Source organism: Equus caballus, unplaced genomic scaffold, assembly GCF_041296265.1.
Source record: "Equus caballus isolate H_3958 breed thoroughbred unplaced genomic scaffold, TB-T2T haplotype1-0000340, whole genome shotgun sequence".
NCBI classification, from domain to species: Eukaryota; Metazoa; Chordata; class Mammalia; order Perissodactyla; family Equidae; genus Equus; species Equus caballus.
The window spans coordinates 68,542-86,583 of NW_027221872.1; the positions used below are offsets into that span (position 1 = coordinate 68,542).

At 37.9% G+C, this 18,042-nt stretch overlaps 1 long non-coding RNA gene across 12 annotated transcripts in view; it reads right to left on the bottom strand.

Moving 5' to 3' along the window:
• The window catches only part of LOC138922042 (uncharacterized), a 40,865-nt gene that overhangs the window by 19,377 nt on the left and 3,446 nt on the right, over nt 1–18,042 (bottom strand). For 7 of the 12 annotated variants that reach the window (XR_011435157.1, XR_011435153.1, XR_011435152.1 and 4 more), the window contains 2 exons: nt 16,830–17,319; nt 15,294–15,390 (listed from right to left, as the gene is read on the bottom strand). This is a non-coding gene — a long non-coding RNA (uncharacterized lncRNA). The remainder of the gene's footprint in view (nt 1–15,293; nt 15,391–16,829; nt 17,320–18,042) is intronic. The other 5 variants (XR_011435160.1, XR_011435155.1, XR_011435154.1 and 2 more) reach the window with 2 other exon arrangements.

Genomic DNA, 18,042 nt, shown 5'->3' on the forward strand with positions numbered 1-18,042 from the left:
TGAGAACCCTAGCCATCTGTTCATCTCTGGCTGAATATGAGGTCTTGAGTATGCAAAGAGGTGACAGGAGAAGGCCCTGCAGAAAGTAAAAAGTCAAGGATCTATTTTTTTTATTTTCTTGAGGTCATAATAATTTATATCATTGTGAAATGTCAGTTGTACATTATTATATGTCTGTCACTATATTAATGTGCCCCTTCACCCCTTGTGCCTTCCCCCCAACACCCTTTGCCTCTGGTAACACCAAATTGTTCTCTTTGTCTGTTAGTTTATCTTCCATTTATGAGTGAAATCATATGGTGTTTCTCTTTGTCTGCTAAAAGCTGGGAATTTTAATGTGTTTCCCAACCAACACTCAGATCCATTGTCAAGGGGTAGAATGGCAACATCTGGCCATTCATCAGCTGACCACTAAGCTATGGTGACCCAGAAGTGACTCTATGAAGCCAGGCTTAGAAGAGAAAAAAAGAATTAAAAAAATAATAATAAACTGGTCAGAGACATCAGCCTCTCCATGTTGCAAAGGAGACAGATTACATAATTACTCAAGTCGGTACACAAAAGCAACAATATCAATTCCGGGAGAAGTAGGAGATCTAAATCCAGAGTTGGTGCAATATTATCTAAAATGTCCAGTTGTCAACAATAAAAAATGAGACCTGCAAAGAAATGGGAAAGTGTGAACCATACATGGGGAAAAGTCAACAGAAACTGTTTCTGGGGGAGGTGAAGATATTGGACTCAGGAAAAAAATACTTAAAAAGAGCTATTATAAATATATTCAAAGATCTAAATGAAACCATATTTGACAAACGAAAATAATGTCTACAATGGCTCATCAAATAGAGAATCAATAAAGAGAGATTACTTTTTAAAAAGAACATAACAGAAATTCAAGACATAAAGTGTTGAATATCTGAAATGAAAAGTTCCAAAGACAAGCTCAACAGCAAATTGAGTCGTCAGAAGGAAGATTTTGTGACCCGGCTGATAGGTCAATGGAGATTTCCAGTCTGAAGAAACAAAGATAAAAGGAATAAAAATTAACAGAATGTCACAACCTGCTGGGAAAACAGTCAAGCATAGCAAGAATACACATGACTCAAGTTCCAGGAGTATAATAGTTACTTTGAAGGAGAGCAGAGAAAAGGGCAGAAAAGTTCTTTGAAGAAATAATGGCCCAACATTTCCCCAAATGAGGAAAAACCAATCTAGAAATGCAAGAAGGTCAACAAACTTCAAGCAGTATAAACAAAAGGAAATTCACATATTAACACATCATAGTCAAGCTACTGAAGGCCAAAGACAAGTAGAAAATCTTGCAAGAAGCAAGAGAAAGAGGACTCATTATGTACAAGGGAACCACAAGCAACTGAAGCTGACTTCTCTTCAGAAACAATGGAGGCCAGATAACATTGAAAATGCATTTTTCTCTTTCTTTTAACTGATTGTAAAGATGATTGCACAAAACGATAAAACTGTATTGTTGGACCTATATAAAGATGTAATATATATATGAAAATGGGACAAAGGCAGGGAGGAATGGAGCTATATTGAAACAGTTTCTAAACCTTACTGGAAGTTAATTAATATTAATCTTAAGAGTATTATGTTAAGATGTATATTGTCTTCCCCTGAATAACTACTAAGAAAATAATTCAGGATATTAAGAGAACCAGTAAAATGTTCCTCTGGAAAAAATATATTTAATATAAAAAAGCAGTAAAAAAGGCACAAAAGCACATAAAACATAGGAAACAGCAAAATGGGAGTTATAAAGTAAACAACATCGATAATTGAATTAAATTTGAAATGTATGAAGGACTCCAATTGAAAGCTGAGATGGTTGGGGCCAGCTCTTTGGCATAGTGGCTAAGTTCATGTGCTCTGCTTCCGTCACCCAGGGTTTGCAGGTTCTGATCTCAGGTGGGACCTATCAGCCCTCATCAGGCCACACTGCAGCCACATCCCACTAAAGCAGAGCAAGATTGGCACAGATGTTAGCTCAGCAACAATCTTCCTCAGGCAAAAAGAGGAAGACTGCCAACAGATGTTAGCTCAGGGCCAATTATGTTCAGGGAAAAAAAACCAAAGATTGTCAATCTCGAAACACAACAATATACAACTGTATGCTGTTTACAAGAGACACACTTTAGATTCAAATAGACAAACAGGTTCAAAGTAAAATCATAGTAAATTACACCATGCAAATAGTAACAAAATAGCTGAAGTGGCTATATCAATATCAGGCAAAATACTCTTTGATGTCAAAAACGTCACTAGAGACAAAAAGGAATATTTTATAAGGAGGAAAAGGGCAACTTACATAAATATTTAACAATTATAAACATAAACATATTTGACAACTGAGCAACAAAATACATGAAGAAAGTCTGACAGAATTAAAGAAGATATAAACAAATTGTCAACAATGGCTGGGGTCTTTAATATGCCATTCTCAGGCTGGGTCCAATGAAGAAAGAGAAACCTCACAGTAATTTGAACAGGAAACTGTTAATATAAATGACTATTAATTAATACTTACATAAGCAAATTAGAATAATGAGAGATTAGCAAGTAAGTAAACAGAACGCTACAGAATATAAGACTAGACATATAAGGAACACTAAACAGGGCTGAGATTGAGGGCCCATGGAAGATCCACTTGACAGGAATGAGATGCAGACCTTGTGGGAGAGGGCAAGGCATTCACTTACTGAAAGGACAGTGCACGTAGGCTGTGAGAATGGATCTTCAAGAAGCCCACCCCCTAGGGTGCTGCGTAAAGCTGTCCACGGGACATCTCACCAGAGATACTTAACTGCAAAACTGCTCAATGGGAGACACACATGGAAGCTGCTGATTAGTGTGAGCTGCTGGCACCAGGCATTGGGGAAGCTCTGAGTGATGCAGGAGCCAAGGAGATACTCCACCACAAAATAACCCAAGGATGGGTGTGTGATTACAGAGCAAAAGTGTATTTACAGAGCAGCCAGAATGAATGAACTTATAGCTGAGTCAATAATTTTTTAACTGTCACACTGTATTCCCAATAATGGAGAGAAAAACTAGATTAAAAAATGAATATGAACAATCTTATCTGCCAATTGGAATGGTGTCACGTATAGAATAGAGGCACAGACCATATGCTAGGCTATAAATCACTCAATATATTTAAAAGAACCGAAATAATGTCAAGTTCTCCTATCACAATATAATTGAATTAAAAATCAACAGAAAGAAATGTGGGAAAATCTCAAAGTTTGGAAATTAAACTACCTGCTTCTAAACCGCCCATATGTCAAAGAAGAAATCACGATGGAAACTAAAAATAATTGGAATGAATGAAACAAAAACAACATCCCACAACTGATAACAAGTAAACGAGGATGCAGAGGAAAATTTATAGCTGTAACACCTATATTAGAAAAAATCATTTTAAATAAATACCTAATTGTTCACCTTAAGAAGATATAAAAGAAGAGCAAAAAAACCAAAAGCAAGCAGAAGGAAGGAAATGATCAAGAAAAGAGAAGACAGGGAGAGGGGCAGAGCGAAATGGCGGGGTGAGCTGACCTGGGACTCTCTCCACTCCAAACTACAACAAAGGATTGGAAAAACTGAACTTCAGCCAATAATCCTAATGCCAGACCATCAGAGAACTACAGAAACAAGACCACGGAGGATGGAGAGGCTGCAGACGGCCTTGGAGGAGCTAGAACGGGGTAGGAGAGAACTTCGTTCCCTCCTCTAGAGACTGGGATCGCTGCTGTGGGTGAGGGAAGGAGTGGGGAAGGGGCTGCACAACCGGGGATCGTCCAGGACTCCCGCAGCTGGTACAGTGGAAACCCACTGACAGGGGAAAGCTTCTGTGCATGGGGACCCCATCAAGCCAGGGCACCGGGAGACGAGAGAACGAGAGCTGGTCAGAATCCAGATCGGTGCGTGAGAGAAAGGGCCCCTGCTCCCCAACCTGCACTGGTTGCCGCCATCTTGCCTGAAGGCGGAGAGCTCAGAATGTGTGGCTCTCAACCCCCATCTAGTGGTGACAGGCTGTAACTGCAAACGAATACTACCATCATGTGCAAAAACTGCTCCTCTAACATCCAGCAATTTATAAAAGCTCCAGAACAGAAGGAAAACAATAAAAACACAGAATTAAGTCCTGAGGACTTGGAAATAGGTAAACTAAGTGAAAATGAGCTCAGAGTAGCTATCATCAAAAAGCTCAACGAGGTAGAGGGAAAGAAAGAGAAACAAGTCAATGACTTCTGGAGTTACTTCACAAAAGAGATTGAAACTATAAAGAAGAATCAATCAGAAATACTAGAGATGAAAAATACGATGGATCAGACAAATCAGAATACGGATTCCCTGAATGCCCATGTAGACACCATAGAGGAGCAAATTAGCATAATCGAAGATAGATAGGCTGAATGGCTCCAGACAGAGGAAGAAAGAGAACTAAGGATTAAAAAGAATGAGGAAAATATCAGAGAGATATCAGATTCAATGAGGAGAATGAATTTAAGAATCATCGGAATTCCTGAGGGCATGGAAAAGGAAAATGGAGCAGAAAGTGTGCTTAATGAAATTATAGAAGAGAACTTCCCAAATCTAGGGATTGAGGGAGAAATGTGTGTGGAGGAAGTTTTCAGATCTCCTGGATTTGTCAATGTAGAAAGACCTACTGCAAGGCATATAGTAATAAAAATGGCAAAAATGAAAGACAAAGAAAGAATACTCAGGGCAGCAAGACAAAAGAAAATAACCTACAAAAGAACTCCTACCCGACTTACAGCGGATTTCTGTACAGAAAACTTACAAGGTAGGAGAGCATGGAGTGACATATTCAAAACTTTAAAAGATAAAAATCTTCAGCCAAGAATGCTCTATCCAGCAAAAATATCTTTCAGATGTGAGGGAGAAATTAAATCTTTTCCTAACAAAAGTTAAGGGAATTTGTAACCAAAAGTCCTCCACTACAAAAAATCCTTAAGAAGGCTCTCATACCTGAAAAAAGAAAAAAAAGTGAGAAAGAGGTCACAAGCCACAGAGTAGGGAGACAGATAGCTAGAACCAGAATACGATAGCAAATATTCAACTATAGCATTAGGATAAAGGTAAGGAAACCACCAAAGTAAAGACGATCTTATCACTCTGACTACAAACTCATAACACAAGTTGGAATAAGAGATGAAAATAATAATATAGGAGGGGAAGAGGAAAGGGACTAAATCAGTCTAGGCCAAGTAAGTAAGAGACCACCAGAGAATAGACTATATTATACATGAGACTCTAAATACAAATTTGAGGGTAGCCACTAAACTAAAAAACAGAACAGAGCCACGAAATATAAATAAGGAAAAATCTAAGAAACCCAGCATAAGAAATTGCAGAAGTCAATGGGTAGGCTAAAACACACAGGACCAGAAACAAAGGTAATGCAGGGAAACCAGATATGACAGCATTAAGTCCATGTGCATCAATAATCACCCTCAATGTAAACGGATTGAACTCTCCAATAAAAAGACACTGAGTGGCAAAGTGGATTGAAGAACAAGATCCAACAATTTGTTGCCTCCAGGAAACACACCTCAGACCCAAGGACAAACACAAGCTCAGAGTGAAGGGATGGAAGACAATACTTCAAGCTAATAGCAAGCAAAAGAAAGCAGGTGTTGCAGTACTTATATCAGACAAAACGGATTTCAAAATAAGGCAGGTAAAGAGAGACACAGAAGGGCAATATATAATGATCAAAGGGACACTTCATCAAGAAGAAATAATGCTTATAAATATCTACCCATCCAACACAGGAGCACCAAAGTTCATAAAGCAACTATTAACAGACCTAAAGGAAGATGTTAAAAAAAAAACAATAATAGTAGGGGACCTCAACACCCCACTCACATCAATGGACAGATCATCCAGACAGAAAATCAACAGGGAAATAGTGGAGCTTAATGAAAAACTAAAACAATTGGACTTAATAGACATATACAGAACACTTCATGCAAAAACAGCAGAATACGCATTCTTCTCAAGTGCGTGTGGAACATTCTCAAGGATAGATCATACGTGGGGAAACAAGGCAAGCCTCTACTAATTTTAAAAAATTGAAATAATGACAAGCATCTTCTCCAATCATAATGTTAGAAGGCTAGAAATTTATTACAAGAAAAAACCTGAGAAAGGCACAAGGATGTGGAGACTAAACAATATGCTACTGAACAAGCAATGGATCATTGAAGAAATTAAACAAGAAATCAAAAAATGGAGACAAATGGAAATGATAACATACCATGCCAACTCATATGGGATACAGCAAAAGCTGTATTAAGAGGAAAATTCATCTCAATACAGACACATCTTAACAGACAAGAAAAATCCCAAATATGCAATTTTAAATTACACCTAATCGAATTAGAGGAAGAACAAACACAGCCCAAAGTCAGCAGAAGGAGAGAAATAATAAAAATCAGAGCAGAAACAAATGCTATTGAAACGAAAAAGGCAGTAGAAAGGATCAATGAGACAAAGAGCTGGTCTTTTGAGAAGATAAATAAAATTGACAAACCCCTAGCCAGACTTACAAAGAAAAAAGGGAGAAAGCTCAAATAAACAAAATCAAAAATTAAAGAGGAGAAATAACAATAGACTCCAAAGAAATACAACAGATTATAAGAGACGACTATGAAAAAGTATATGCCAACAGAATGGATAACCTAGAGGAAATGGATAAATTCTTGGACTCCTGCAATCTCCCAAAGCTCACTCAAGAAGAAGCAGACAATTTGAACAGACCAATCACAAGGAAAGAGATTGAAACAGCAATCAAAAACATCCCAAAGAATAAAACCCCAGGACCAGATGGCTTTCCTGGGGAATTCGACCAAACTTTCAGAGAGGATTTAATACCTATCCTTTTCAAGCTATTCCAAAAAATTATGGAGGATGGAACACTTCCTAAGACATTCTACGAGGCCAGCATCACGCTGATACCAAAGCCTGACAAGGACACCACAGAAAAAGAGAACTACAGGCCAATATCACTGATGAACATCGATGCAAAAATTCTAAACAAAACTTTGGCAACCAGAATTCTGCAGTTCATCCAAAGGATCATACATCAGGATCAACTGGGATTCATACCAGGGACACAGGGATGGTTCAACATCCGCAAATCAACCAACGTGATACACCACATCTACAAACTGAGGAATAAACACCACACGATCATCTCAATAGATACACAGAAAGCATCTGACAAGATTCAACAGTCGTTCATGATAAAAACTCTGAACAAAATGGGCATAGAAGGGAACGACCTCAACATAATAGAGGCCATATACGAGAAACCCATAGCCAACATCATACTCAATGGGCAAAAACTGAGTGCCATCCCCCTCAAATCAGGAACGAGACAAGGATGCCCTCTATTACCACTCTTATTTAACATAGTACTGGAGGTCCTGGCCAGAGCAATCAGGCAAGAAAAAGGAATAAGAGGAATCCAAATAGGGAGGGAAGAATTGAAACTCTCGCTTGTTGCAGATGACATGATCTTATATATAGAAACCCCCAAAGAATCCATTGGAAAACTCTCAGAAGTAATCAATAACTACAGCAAAGTTTCAGCATATAACAGTAATTTGCATAAATCAGTAGCATTTCTATATTCTAATAACAAACTAACAGGAAAAAGAACCCAAGAACACAATACCATTCACAATCGCTACAAAAAGAATACAATACGTCGTGGTGAATTTAACTAAGGAAGTGAAAGACCTATACAATGAAAATTAAAAGGCCTTTCTGAGAGAATTGGATGATGACATAAGGAGACGGAAAGACATTCCATGTACATGGATTGGAAGAATAAACATAGTTAAAATGTCTGTTCTGCCTAAAGCAATTTATAGATTCAATGATATCCAAATCAGAATCCCAATGACATTCTTTACAGAATTAGAACAAAGAATCCTAAAATTCATATGGGGCAACAAAAGACCCCAAATTGCTAAAGCAATCCTGAGAAAAAAGAGGAAAATGGGAGGCATCACAATCCCTGACTTCAAAACATACTACAGAGCTACAGTAATCAAAACAGCATGGTACTGGTACAAAACCAGGTGCACAGATCAATGGAGCAGAATTGAAAGCTCAGAAATAAAACCACACATCTATGGGCAGCTAATCTTCGACAAAGGAGCTGAGGGCATACAATGGAGAAAGGAAAGTCTTTTCAACAAATGGTGCTGGGAAAACTGGAAAGCCATATGTAAAAGAATGAAAATTGACCATTCTTTCTCACCATTCACAAAAATAAACTCAAAATGGATCAAAGACCTAAAGGTGAGACCTGAAACCATAAGACTTCTAGAAGAAAACGTAGGCAATACACTCTTTGATATCAGTATTAAAAGGATCTTTTCAGACACCATGTCTTCTCAGAGAAGGGAAACAATAGAAAGATTAAACAAATGGGACTTCATCAGACTAAAGAGCTTCTTCAAGGCAAATGAAAACAGGATTGAAACAAAAAAACAACCCAATAACTGGGAAAAAATATTTGCAAGTCATATATCTGACAAAGGCTTAATATCCATAATATATAAAGAACTCACACAACTCAACAACAAAAAATCAAACAACCTGGTCAAAAAATGGGCTGAAGACATGAACAGACATTTCTCCAAAGAAGATATATGGATGGCCAATAGGCACATGAAAGATGTTCATCATCGCTGATCATCAGAGAAATGCAAATCAAAACTACACTAAGATATCACCTTACACCTATTAGAATGACAAAAATATCTAAAACTGATAGTAACAAATGTTGGAGAGGCTGTGGAGAAAAAGGAACCCTCATACACTGCTGGTGGGAATGCAAACTGGTGCAGCCACTATGGAAAACAGTATGGAGATTCCTCAAAAAATTAAAAATAGAACTACCATAACCCCCAGCTATCCCACTACTGGGTATCTACCCAAAGAGCTTGAAGTCAGTAATTCCAAAAGTCCTATGCACCCCAATGTTTATTGCAGCCTATTTACAATAGCCAAGACTTGGAAGCAACCTAAGTGCCCATCAACAGATGGTTGGATAAGAAGATGTGGTGTGTATATATACAATGGAATATTACTCAGCTATAAAAAAGAACAAAATCGTCCCATTTGCAACAACATGGATGGAACTTGAGGGAATTATGTTAAGTGAAATAAGCCAGTTATAGAAGGACAATCTCTCTATGACTCCACCCATACGAGGAATTTAAAAATGTAGACAAGAGAACAGATTAGTGGCTACCAGGGGAAAGATGGGGGGGGTTGGGCACAAATGGTCAAGGGGTGCACCTACAAAACGAGTGACAAACGATAATGTATAACTGAAATTGCACAAGATTGTAACCCATCATTAACTGAATAAAAATTAAAAAAAAAGAATAGAGAAGAGATGCAAGTCTATTAGAAATAATAAAAAATTACGGCAAAGTTGCAGGGTACAATACAAACTTACAAAGATCAGTTGCATTTCTATACTCTAATAATGAACTAACAGAGAATTGAAGAATACAATCCCATTTACAATTGCAACAAAAAGAATAAAATATCTAGGAATAAATTTAATCAAGGAGGTAAAAGACCTATACAATGAAAACTATAAGACATTACTGGAAGAAATTGATGATGACATAAAGAAATGGAAACATATTCCATGAACTTGGATTGGAAGGATAAACATAGCTAAAATGGCCATACTACCTAAAGCAATCCACAGATTCAATGCAATCCCAATCAAAATCCCAATGAAAATCTTCACAGAAATAGAACAAAGAATCTTAAAAATTGTATGGGGCAACAAAAGACCCAGAATAGCCAAAGCAGTCCTGAGAAACAGGAAGAAAACTGATGGCATCGCAATCCCTGATTTCAAAACATATTACAAAGCTATAGTAATCATAACAGCATGGTACCAGAACAAAAACAGGCACACAGGTAAATGGAACAGAACTGAAAGCCCTGAAAAAAACCACACATATATGGACAGCTAATCCTCAATAAAGGAAGCAAGAGGGGCTGGCCTGCTAGCACCGTGGTTAACTTTGCTCATTCCTCTTTGGTGGCCCAGGGTTGGCCAGTTTGGATCCTGGGTGTGCACATGGCACCGCTTGGCATGCCATGCTGTGGTAGGCATCCCACATATAAAGTAGAGGAGGATAGGCACAGATGTTAGCTCAGGGCCATTCTTCCTCAGCAAAAAGAGGAGAATTGACAGCAGACTTTAGCTCAGGGCTAATTTTCCTCAAAAACAAATAAATAAATAAAAAATAAAGGAACCAAGAACATAGAATGGAGTAAGGAAAGCCTCTTCAATAAGTGGTGCTGAGAAAACTAAGGAACCACATCTAAAATAATGAAAGTAGACCATTATCATTCTCCATAGACAAAAATAGACCCAAAATGGATCTAAGACTTGAATGTACGACCAGAAATTATAAAACTTCTGGAAGAAAATATAGGCAGTACACTCTTTGCCATCAGCCTTAAAAGGATCTTTACAAACATAGTGTCCACTCAGACAAGGGAAACAAAAGAAACAATAAACAAGTGGCCACGACTTCATCAGACTAAAGAGCTTCTGGAAGGCAAAAGAAACCAAGATCAAAATGAAAAAACAACCCAGGAACTGAGAGAAAATATTTGCAAATCATATATATGTTAAGGGATTAATCTCCATAATATATAAAGAGCTCACACAACTGAACTATGAAAGAATAAATGACCCAATCAATAAGTGGGCAGAGGATATGAACAGGCATTTTTCCAAGGAAGATATACAGATGGTCAATAGGCAGATGACAAGGTGCTAAACATCACCAATCATCAGGGAGATACAAATCAAAGTTACAGTTAGATATCATCTTACGCCTGTTAGAACAGTTACAATCACCAAGACAAAAAAATAACAAATGTTGGAGTGGTTGTGGAGAAAAGGGAACCCTCATCTACCGCAGGTTGGAAGGCAAACTGGTGCAGCCACTTTGGAAAACAGAATGGAGATTTCTCAAAAAATTAAAAATGTAATTACCATATGACCAAGCTATCCCGCTACTGGGTATTTATCCAAAGATCTTGAAATCAACAATACAAAGAGACGTATGCACCCCTATGTTCACTGCAGCATTATTCACAATAGCCAAGATGTGGAAGCAACCCCAGTGCCCAATGACTGATGATTGGATAAAGATGACGTGGTATATATATACTATGGAATACTACTCCACCATAAAAAGGACATAATTGTCTCATTCACAACCACATGGATGGAACTTGAGGGCATCATGTTGAGAGAAATAAGCCACACAGAGAGAGAAAAGACCATATGATTTTACTCATATGTAGAATATAAACAAACTTATGAACAAAGAGAACAATTTAGTGGTTACTGTGGCGGCAGGAGAGTGGGTACAAGGGGTGCAGTGGCACATTGATATGGTGTTTGATAAATATTGATGTACAACTGAAATTTCACAATATTATAAACTATTTAGACCACAATAATTTTTTTTAAATTGGTTTTTTGTAAAGTTCAAAAAAAGTGAGACAACATGAGTGACATCAGCATCATGGTGGAATTTTCCCCCTTGTCTCTCCCCTCTCAGTTACAGCCAAATGGACATGCACTGACCAAGAGAGGATTTCCTATACAGCACTAGAGGATGCCTAAGAGATCCATGCATCTATACATCTGAAGGTGGGTGGACTCAACCCCCAGTAAGCAGTGCTAGGGGAGAAGCCCCCACCACCCTCCCTGAGCAGCAGCAATCCAGGTTGTGGATCCTCACACAGTGGCTTGCACAAGTGGTGAGGACAGCCCAGCTCACATGACTGCCAGTGGAGCATGGATGGTGGCACCCTGGCCTGTGTGACTGCTGGCACAGTGGAGGTGGCCTGGCCCACACAACTGTGAGCAAATGGAGTTGGGGCATAACAAATAGCCCCTTTGCCCCAACACTGGCAGGTGGAATGTGTGACCAGAGCCTTCAGGAAACACAGCAGAACTGATGACCCAGCCCCCACTGGTGGCACCCCCCCCCCCCCAACACCAGCTCAGCAGCAGCAGGAGATACATATAGTTCTCCAGGTCCCTGGCAGGGAAAGTGACACCTGTGAACCCAGCACCCCTGGCAGCAGTGCAACCAGCACCTTCAGACAACCCAGGACAAGCATCACCGGTCATGATGGGGCAGCAGCACCCACGCCTATGGGAGCCAACAGAAAGCCAGTGGGGTCTCAGATAGACCAGCCTCACTATACCTGGAAGACCTAGAAAAAGAACAAACAAAGCCCAACGTCAGGAGAAGGAAGGAAATAATGAAATCAGAGCAGAAATAAATGAAACAGGAAGTAGAAAAACAATAGAAAGGATCAATGAAACTAAGAAGCGGTTCTCTGAGGAGATAAACAAAATTGACAATATCTCAGCCAGATTCAGAAAAAAAGAGAGAAGACTCGAATAAATACAATCAGAAATTAAAGAGGAGTAACTACAGTGGACACTGCAGAAACACATTGGATTACAGAAGATACTATGAAACACTATATGTCAACAAACTGAATAGCCTAGAAGAAATGGATAAATTCTTAGAACCATATGACCCCTCAAAACGGAATCATGAAGAAATAGAGAATCTGAATACACCAATCACAAGCAGAGATTGAAACTGTTATCAAAAGCCTCCCAAAGAAAAAGTCCAGGACCATACAGCTTCTCTGGTGAATTCTACCAAACATTCAAAGAAGATGTAATTCCTATGCTTCTCAAACTATTCTGAAAAATTGGGAGGACAGGACACTTCTGAATTCATTTTCTGAGGCAAACATTATCCTGATATGAAAACCAGACAAGGACAACACAAAAAAGCAAAATTACAGGCCAATATCAGTGATGAACATAGACGCAAAAGTACTCAACAAAATATTAGGAAATTGAATACAACAATACATTAAAAGGATCATACACCACGATCAGGTGGGATTTACTCTAGGGGTGCAGAAATGGTTCAACATTAGCAAATCCATCAATGTGATGTATCACATTAACAAAATGAAGACTGAAAATCACATGATCATCTCAATAGATGGAGAGAAAACATCTGACAATTTCCAACATCCATTTTTGATAAAAACTCTCAATAAAATGGGTATAGAAGGAAAGTACCTCACCATTACAAAGGCCATATATCACCAACCCACCACCAACATCATACGCAATAGTCAAAAAGTGAAAGCCATTCCTCTGAGAACAGGAACAAGACAAGGGTGCCCACTCTTGCCACTCTTCTTCAACATAGTACTGGAAATTTTAGCCAAAGCAGTAAGGCAAGAAAAAGAAATAATAGGTATCCAAAAAGGAAAGGAAGAATTAAAACTATCACTATTTGCGGTTGACATGATTCTATATACAGAAAACTGTAAAGAATCCAACAAAAAACTATTAGAAATAATCAACAAATACAGTAAAGCTGCAGGGTACAAAATCAACATTCAAAAATTATTTGCATTTCACTCCACTACAGTGGCCTGTGGTTTGCCAGTTTGGAACTATACACCGCTCATCAGGCCGTGCCATGGTGGCATCCCAAAGAGAAGAACTAGAATGATTTACAACTAGGATATAAACTATGTACTGGGGCTTTGGGGAGAAAATAAAAGAGTAAGATAGGCAAAAGATGTTATCTCAAGGCCAGTCTTACTCACACACACAAAATCAGTTGCATTCCTATACACTAATAATGGACCAGCAGAAAGAGAAGTCAAGACTATAATCCTATTTACAATTGCAACAAAAAAGAATAAAATACCTGGAATAAATTTAACCAAGGAGGTGAATGCCATATACACCAATAACTATGACATTAATGAAAGAAATCAAAGAAGACAAAGAAATGGAAAGATCTTCCATGTTCATGTATTGGAAGAATAAACACAGTTAAAATGTCCATATTACCTAAATCAATCTACAGATTGATCTACAGCTCAATCTACAAACTTAATGCAAACCTGAATGGAATACCAATGATATTCTTCATGAAAAGATAAAAAAGAATCTTAAAATTTATATGTAAAAACAAATAAGACTGAATAGCCAAAGCAATCCTGAGGGGGGAAAAATACACTTGGATGTATCATGCTCCCTGAACTCAAAATATAGTACAAAGCTGTAGTAATCAAAACAGCATGGTACTGGCATAAAAAACCCAGATATACAGATCCTTGGAACAGAACTGAAAGCCTAGAAGTAAAACCACACATCAAGGGACAGCAAATCTTCAACAAAGAAGCCAAGAACACACAATGAAGAAAGGACAGTCTCTTCAATTAACAGTGTTGAGAAAATTGGAGAGCCACATGCAAAAGAATGAACGTAGACCACTGTCTCACATGATACACAAAAATTAACTCTAAATGGATTAAAGACTTGGATGTAAGACCTGAAACCATAAAACTCTTAGAAGAACATATAGGCAGTACAGATTTGGTGTAGGTCTTAGTAGTATCTTTCTGAATACCATGTCTCCACAGGAAAGGGAATCAAAAGACAAAATAAAGAAATGGGACTACATCAGACTAAAGAGCTTCCGCAAGGCAAAGGAAACCATCATCAAAATGAAAAGACAGCCTACCAATGGGAAGAAAATATTTGCAAATCATACATCTCACAAGGCGTTACTTTCCAAAATATATAAAGAACTCATACAACTCAATAACAAAAAAAAGAATAATCCAATCAAAAAAATGGACAGAGGATATGAACAGACATTTTTCAAAGAATATATCCAGAAGGCCCACAGGTACATAAAAAGATGTTTGACATCACTAATCATCAGGGAAATGCAAATCAAAATGACAATGAGGTATCACCTCACACCAGTCAAATGGCTATAATTACCAAGACAAAAAATAGCACATGTTGGAGAGGATGTGGAGTAAAGGGAATGCTCATAAACTGGTGGTGGGAATGCAAACCAGTGCAGCCACTGTGGAAAACAGTATGGAAATTTCTCAAAAACTTAAAAACAGAAATACTGTATGATCCAGCCATCCCACTACTGGGTATTCATCAAAAGAACATGAAATCAATAATTCAAAAAGATATATGCACCCGTATGCTCACCACAGCATTATTCACAATAGGCAAGATGTGGAAGCAACCTAGGTGCCCATCAAGGGACAAATGGATAAGAAAGTGTTGTATATATATACAATGGAATAGTACTCACCCATAAAAACAGACAAACTCATCCCATGTGAGACAAGATGGATGGATCTTGAGCAAAACAAGTCAGACGGAGAAAGAAATACTGTATGATTTCACTCCTATGTGGAATATAAGCAAACACATAGATGAGAATAGATTAGTGGTTACCAGAGGAAAAAGGGATGAGGGAGGATGAAATGGTAAAGCCACATATGTATGGTGACGGATAAAAACTGAATTATTGGTGATGAACACAATGCAGTCTAAAGAGAAACTGAAGTCTAATGATAGACACCTGAAATGTATACAAGGTTGAAAGCCAATAGGACCCAATAAAATAACTGTATATACAGGTACATATATATATATATATATATATATATATATATATATATGTAAATATAGACAGTGACCACTAAAAATAGGCACACATAGAAAAAGCAAGTTAAAATGGAATTTAAAATAAATATTATTAACCCCAAAGAAGCAAAAAAGAGAAAGGGGAACAAAAGCCAAATGGAAAAAAAGAAAACATATAGTAAAATGGATGACCTAAATCTAACTGTCAATAATTACATTAAATGTAAAAGCATAAAATTCTCCAATTGAAACTTAGAGTTTGTCATAACAGATAGAAAAACAGCACTAAAAAAAAGCAAAAGAATATCTTAAATACTCAGAGTCTTTGTTAAATTCTATCATATGTAGTTTCGTTATTTTGACAAATATTTTGAATTGCTGCATAGCACTCTAATTTATGGTTATAATAGAATTAATCATGTTTAGATATTACGATGCTATACATTAAGTTGGACAACTTATCTAAGGTCTTTTCAGTTCTTGCTCTTTGTTAATTTAAGACTTATGATTTTATTCTCTTTTATGGCCACTAGCAATCCCTGACTGAGTACTTCTGTGGTTCATGAGTTAGAGGATACTAATGTAGCATGATCCAGAGTTGTGTCAAATTCATTCAAATTCATTGCATCCTAGTTAGCAATAAAATAGTCATACTTATCATTCAGGAATCCCTTACAAAGGACCATGATCCATATAATTTCAAGTCCTAAATCATATTGCTATTCAATTCCAAAAACCTCACAGAGCATTGGATCTCAGCCTCCAGAGACCGTTCATTGCTGGGCTTTATCACATGTATCTAGAAAACTCACGTCTGTGAGAATGTCAGAGTCTTTCCCTGCTTGGCCAAATGGGATCTCCATCTCTCCTCCAGCTACAGTTCTGACACGGGAAGCTCAAATAATTTCTTGACAGGACTTAATTTCTTCATTCCTCCATTATAGCTCTTAATATTACTAAGTTGAGCACATAGGAGAGAATAATCTGGTCAGTGAATACATAAACACTGGCTGGAAAAGACTGGGCCACATAAGAAGGACTAGGTTATTTGGAACCATTGTTCAGTTCACTGGAATGGGAGGAACTGGGAAGCACATAATCAAATGGGGTTCTTAGAACAATTAATGAAAACGTTTACGTCTCACTATTTCAACGAGAAGGAAACACTAACTTACACATACCATGGTTTTGCACCTACCAAAACTGATCAGTCCTCCTTGGGATTCCTCTACTGGGAAAGAACAAAGAGAATCCAGAGCTGGGAAAGGAAAAAGAGACCATGAGAGCAAGCATAATTTAGGGTTACCATGAAAGGAAGTAACATTTGGCTCCTCCATTCCATTTTGCATAATACCACTAACTGTACAAACACAATATGAAAAGATTAGAAGGATTGTAGATAACCCCAAACTCTTCCCCTAACCCCCAGGAAACCCAAACACTTCAGCAGACAGTTTTCTGGCCTGTCCTCCACTTTGGGGAAGCTGCTCTGCACCTGAGACTAGGCTGCTCAGCCCTGCCCTGAACAGGTCCTCGTCCCTCCATTCACACCTTCCAGGACTGAAAAGGAGCCACGCCATCCAACCACACCTTACCTCATGGCCTTGGGGTCCCGTGAGGTTGAAGAGGTTAGAAAAGACATAGAACTGGTCAGGAAGTATTCAGTATTCCAATTCCAGAAAAACTGACTGCGATTAAAGACATTACGACATATTCATGTAATAAACGTGAAGTCAGGAAAAATATCGTGAACATGGAAAACATTCCAGAAATACTGTCAGTAGAAAAATCAGGTTATAAAACTAGGTACAATATGATACCATTTGAAGAACATATGTGTATCTCAATATCAAATGACTGAAAAATCATCAGACTTCAATAGACAGAAAACAAGCTAGAAAGTTGTACATTCAAATATTAACAGTGCTTATCTTTTGTTCCTGATGGGGGTTTTGTTTAAGTATGTATTAACTTGCTGATTCAATGGCCATTTCTTAAAATATCTATGCATGTGAAAATTTGTTGTGTGTTAAGTGGAAGCTGTTTTCTAAAATGTGGAAAGTTCATTCTTTTTAGTAGGTCTTGGAGAAATGTACTAAATTTGGGTTGTTTTACTAAATGTTTTTTGTTTCTTTCCGTTACCAGTGACACAATCTCCTCTCAGGTTTCTAGGCATGCTCATTGTTGGATGACTGTCTAGACAGATGGTCAAGTCCCTGAGTATAGCTAATATGTATTGTTTCTGGTCTCGGGGTTACATCCTTCTGCAAGTTTTCTGTACGGAACCCTTTCCCACCCTGTGAGTCACGTCCTCCAGAAAGCTGCTCAATTATCTTATCCCATCAGTCTCACTCAGCAACCACCATCATCAGAATAAAAAATGTAATGTAGGAGTTACCGTGTGACCCAGC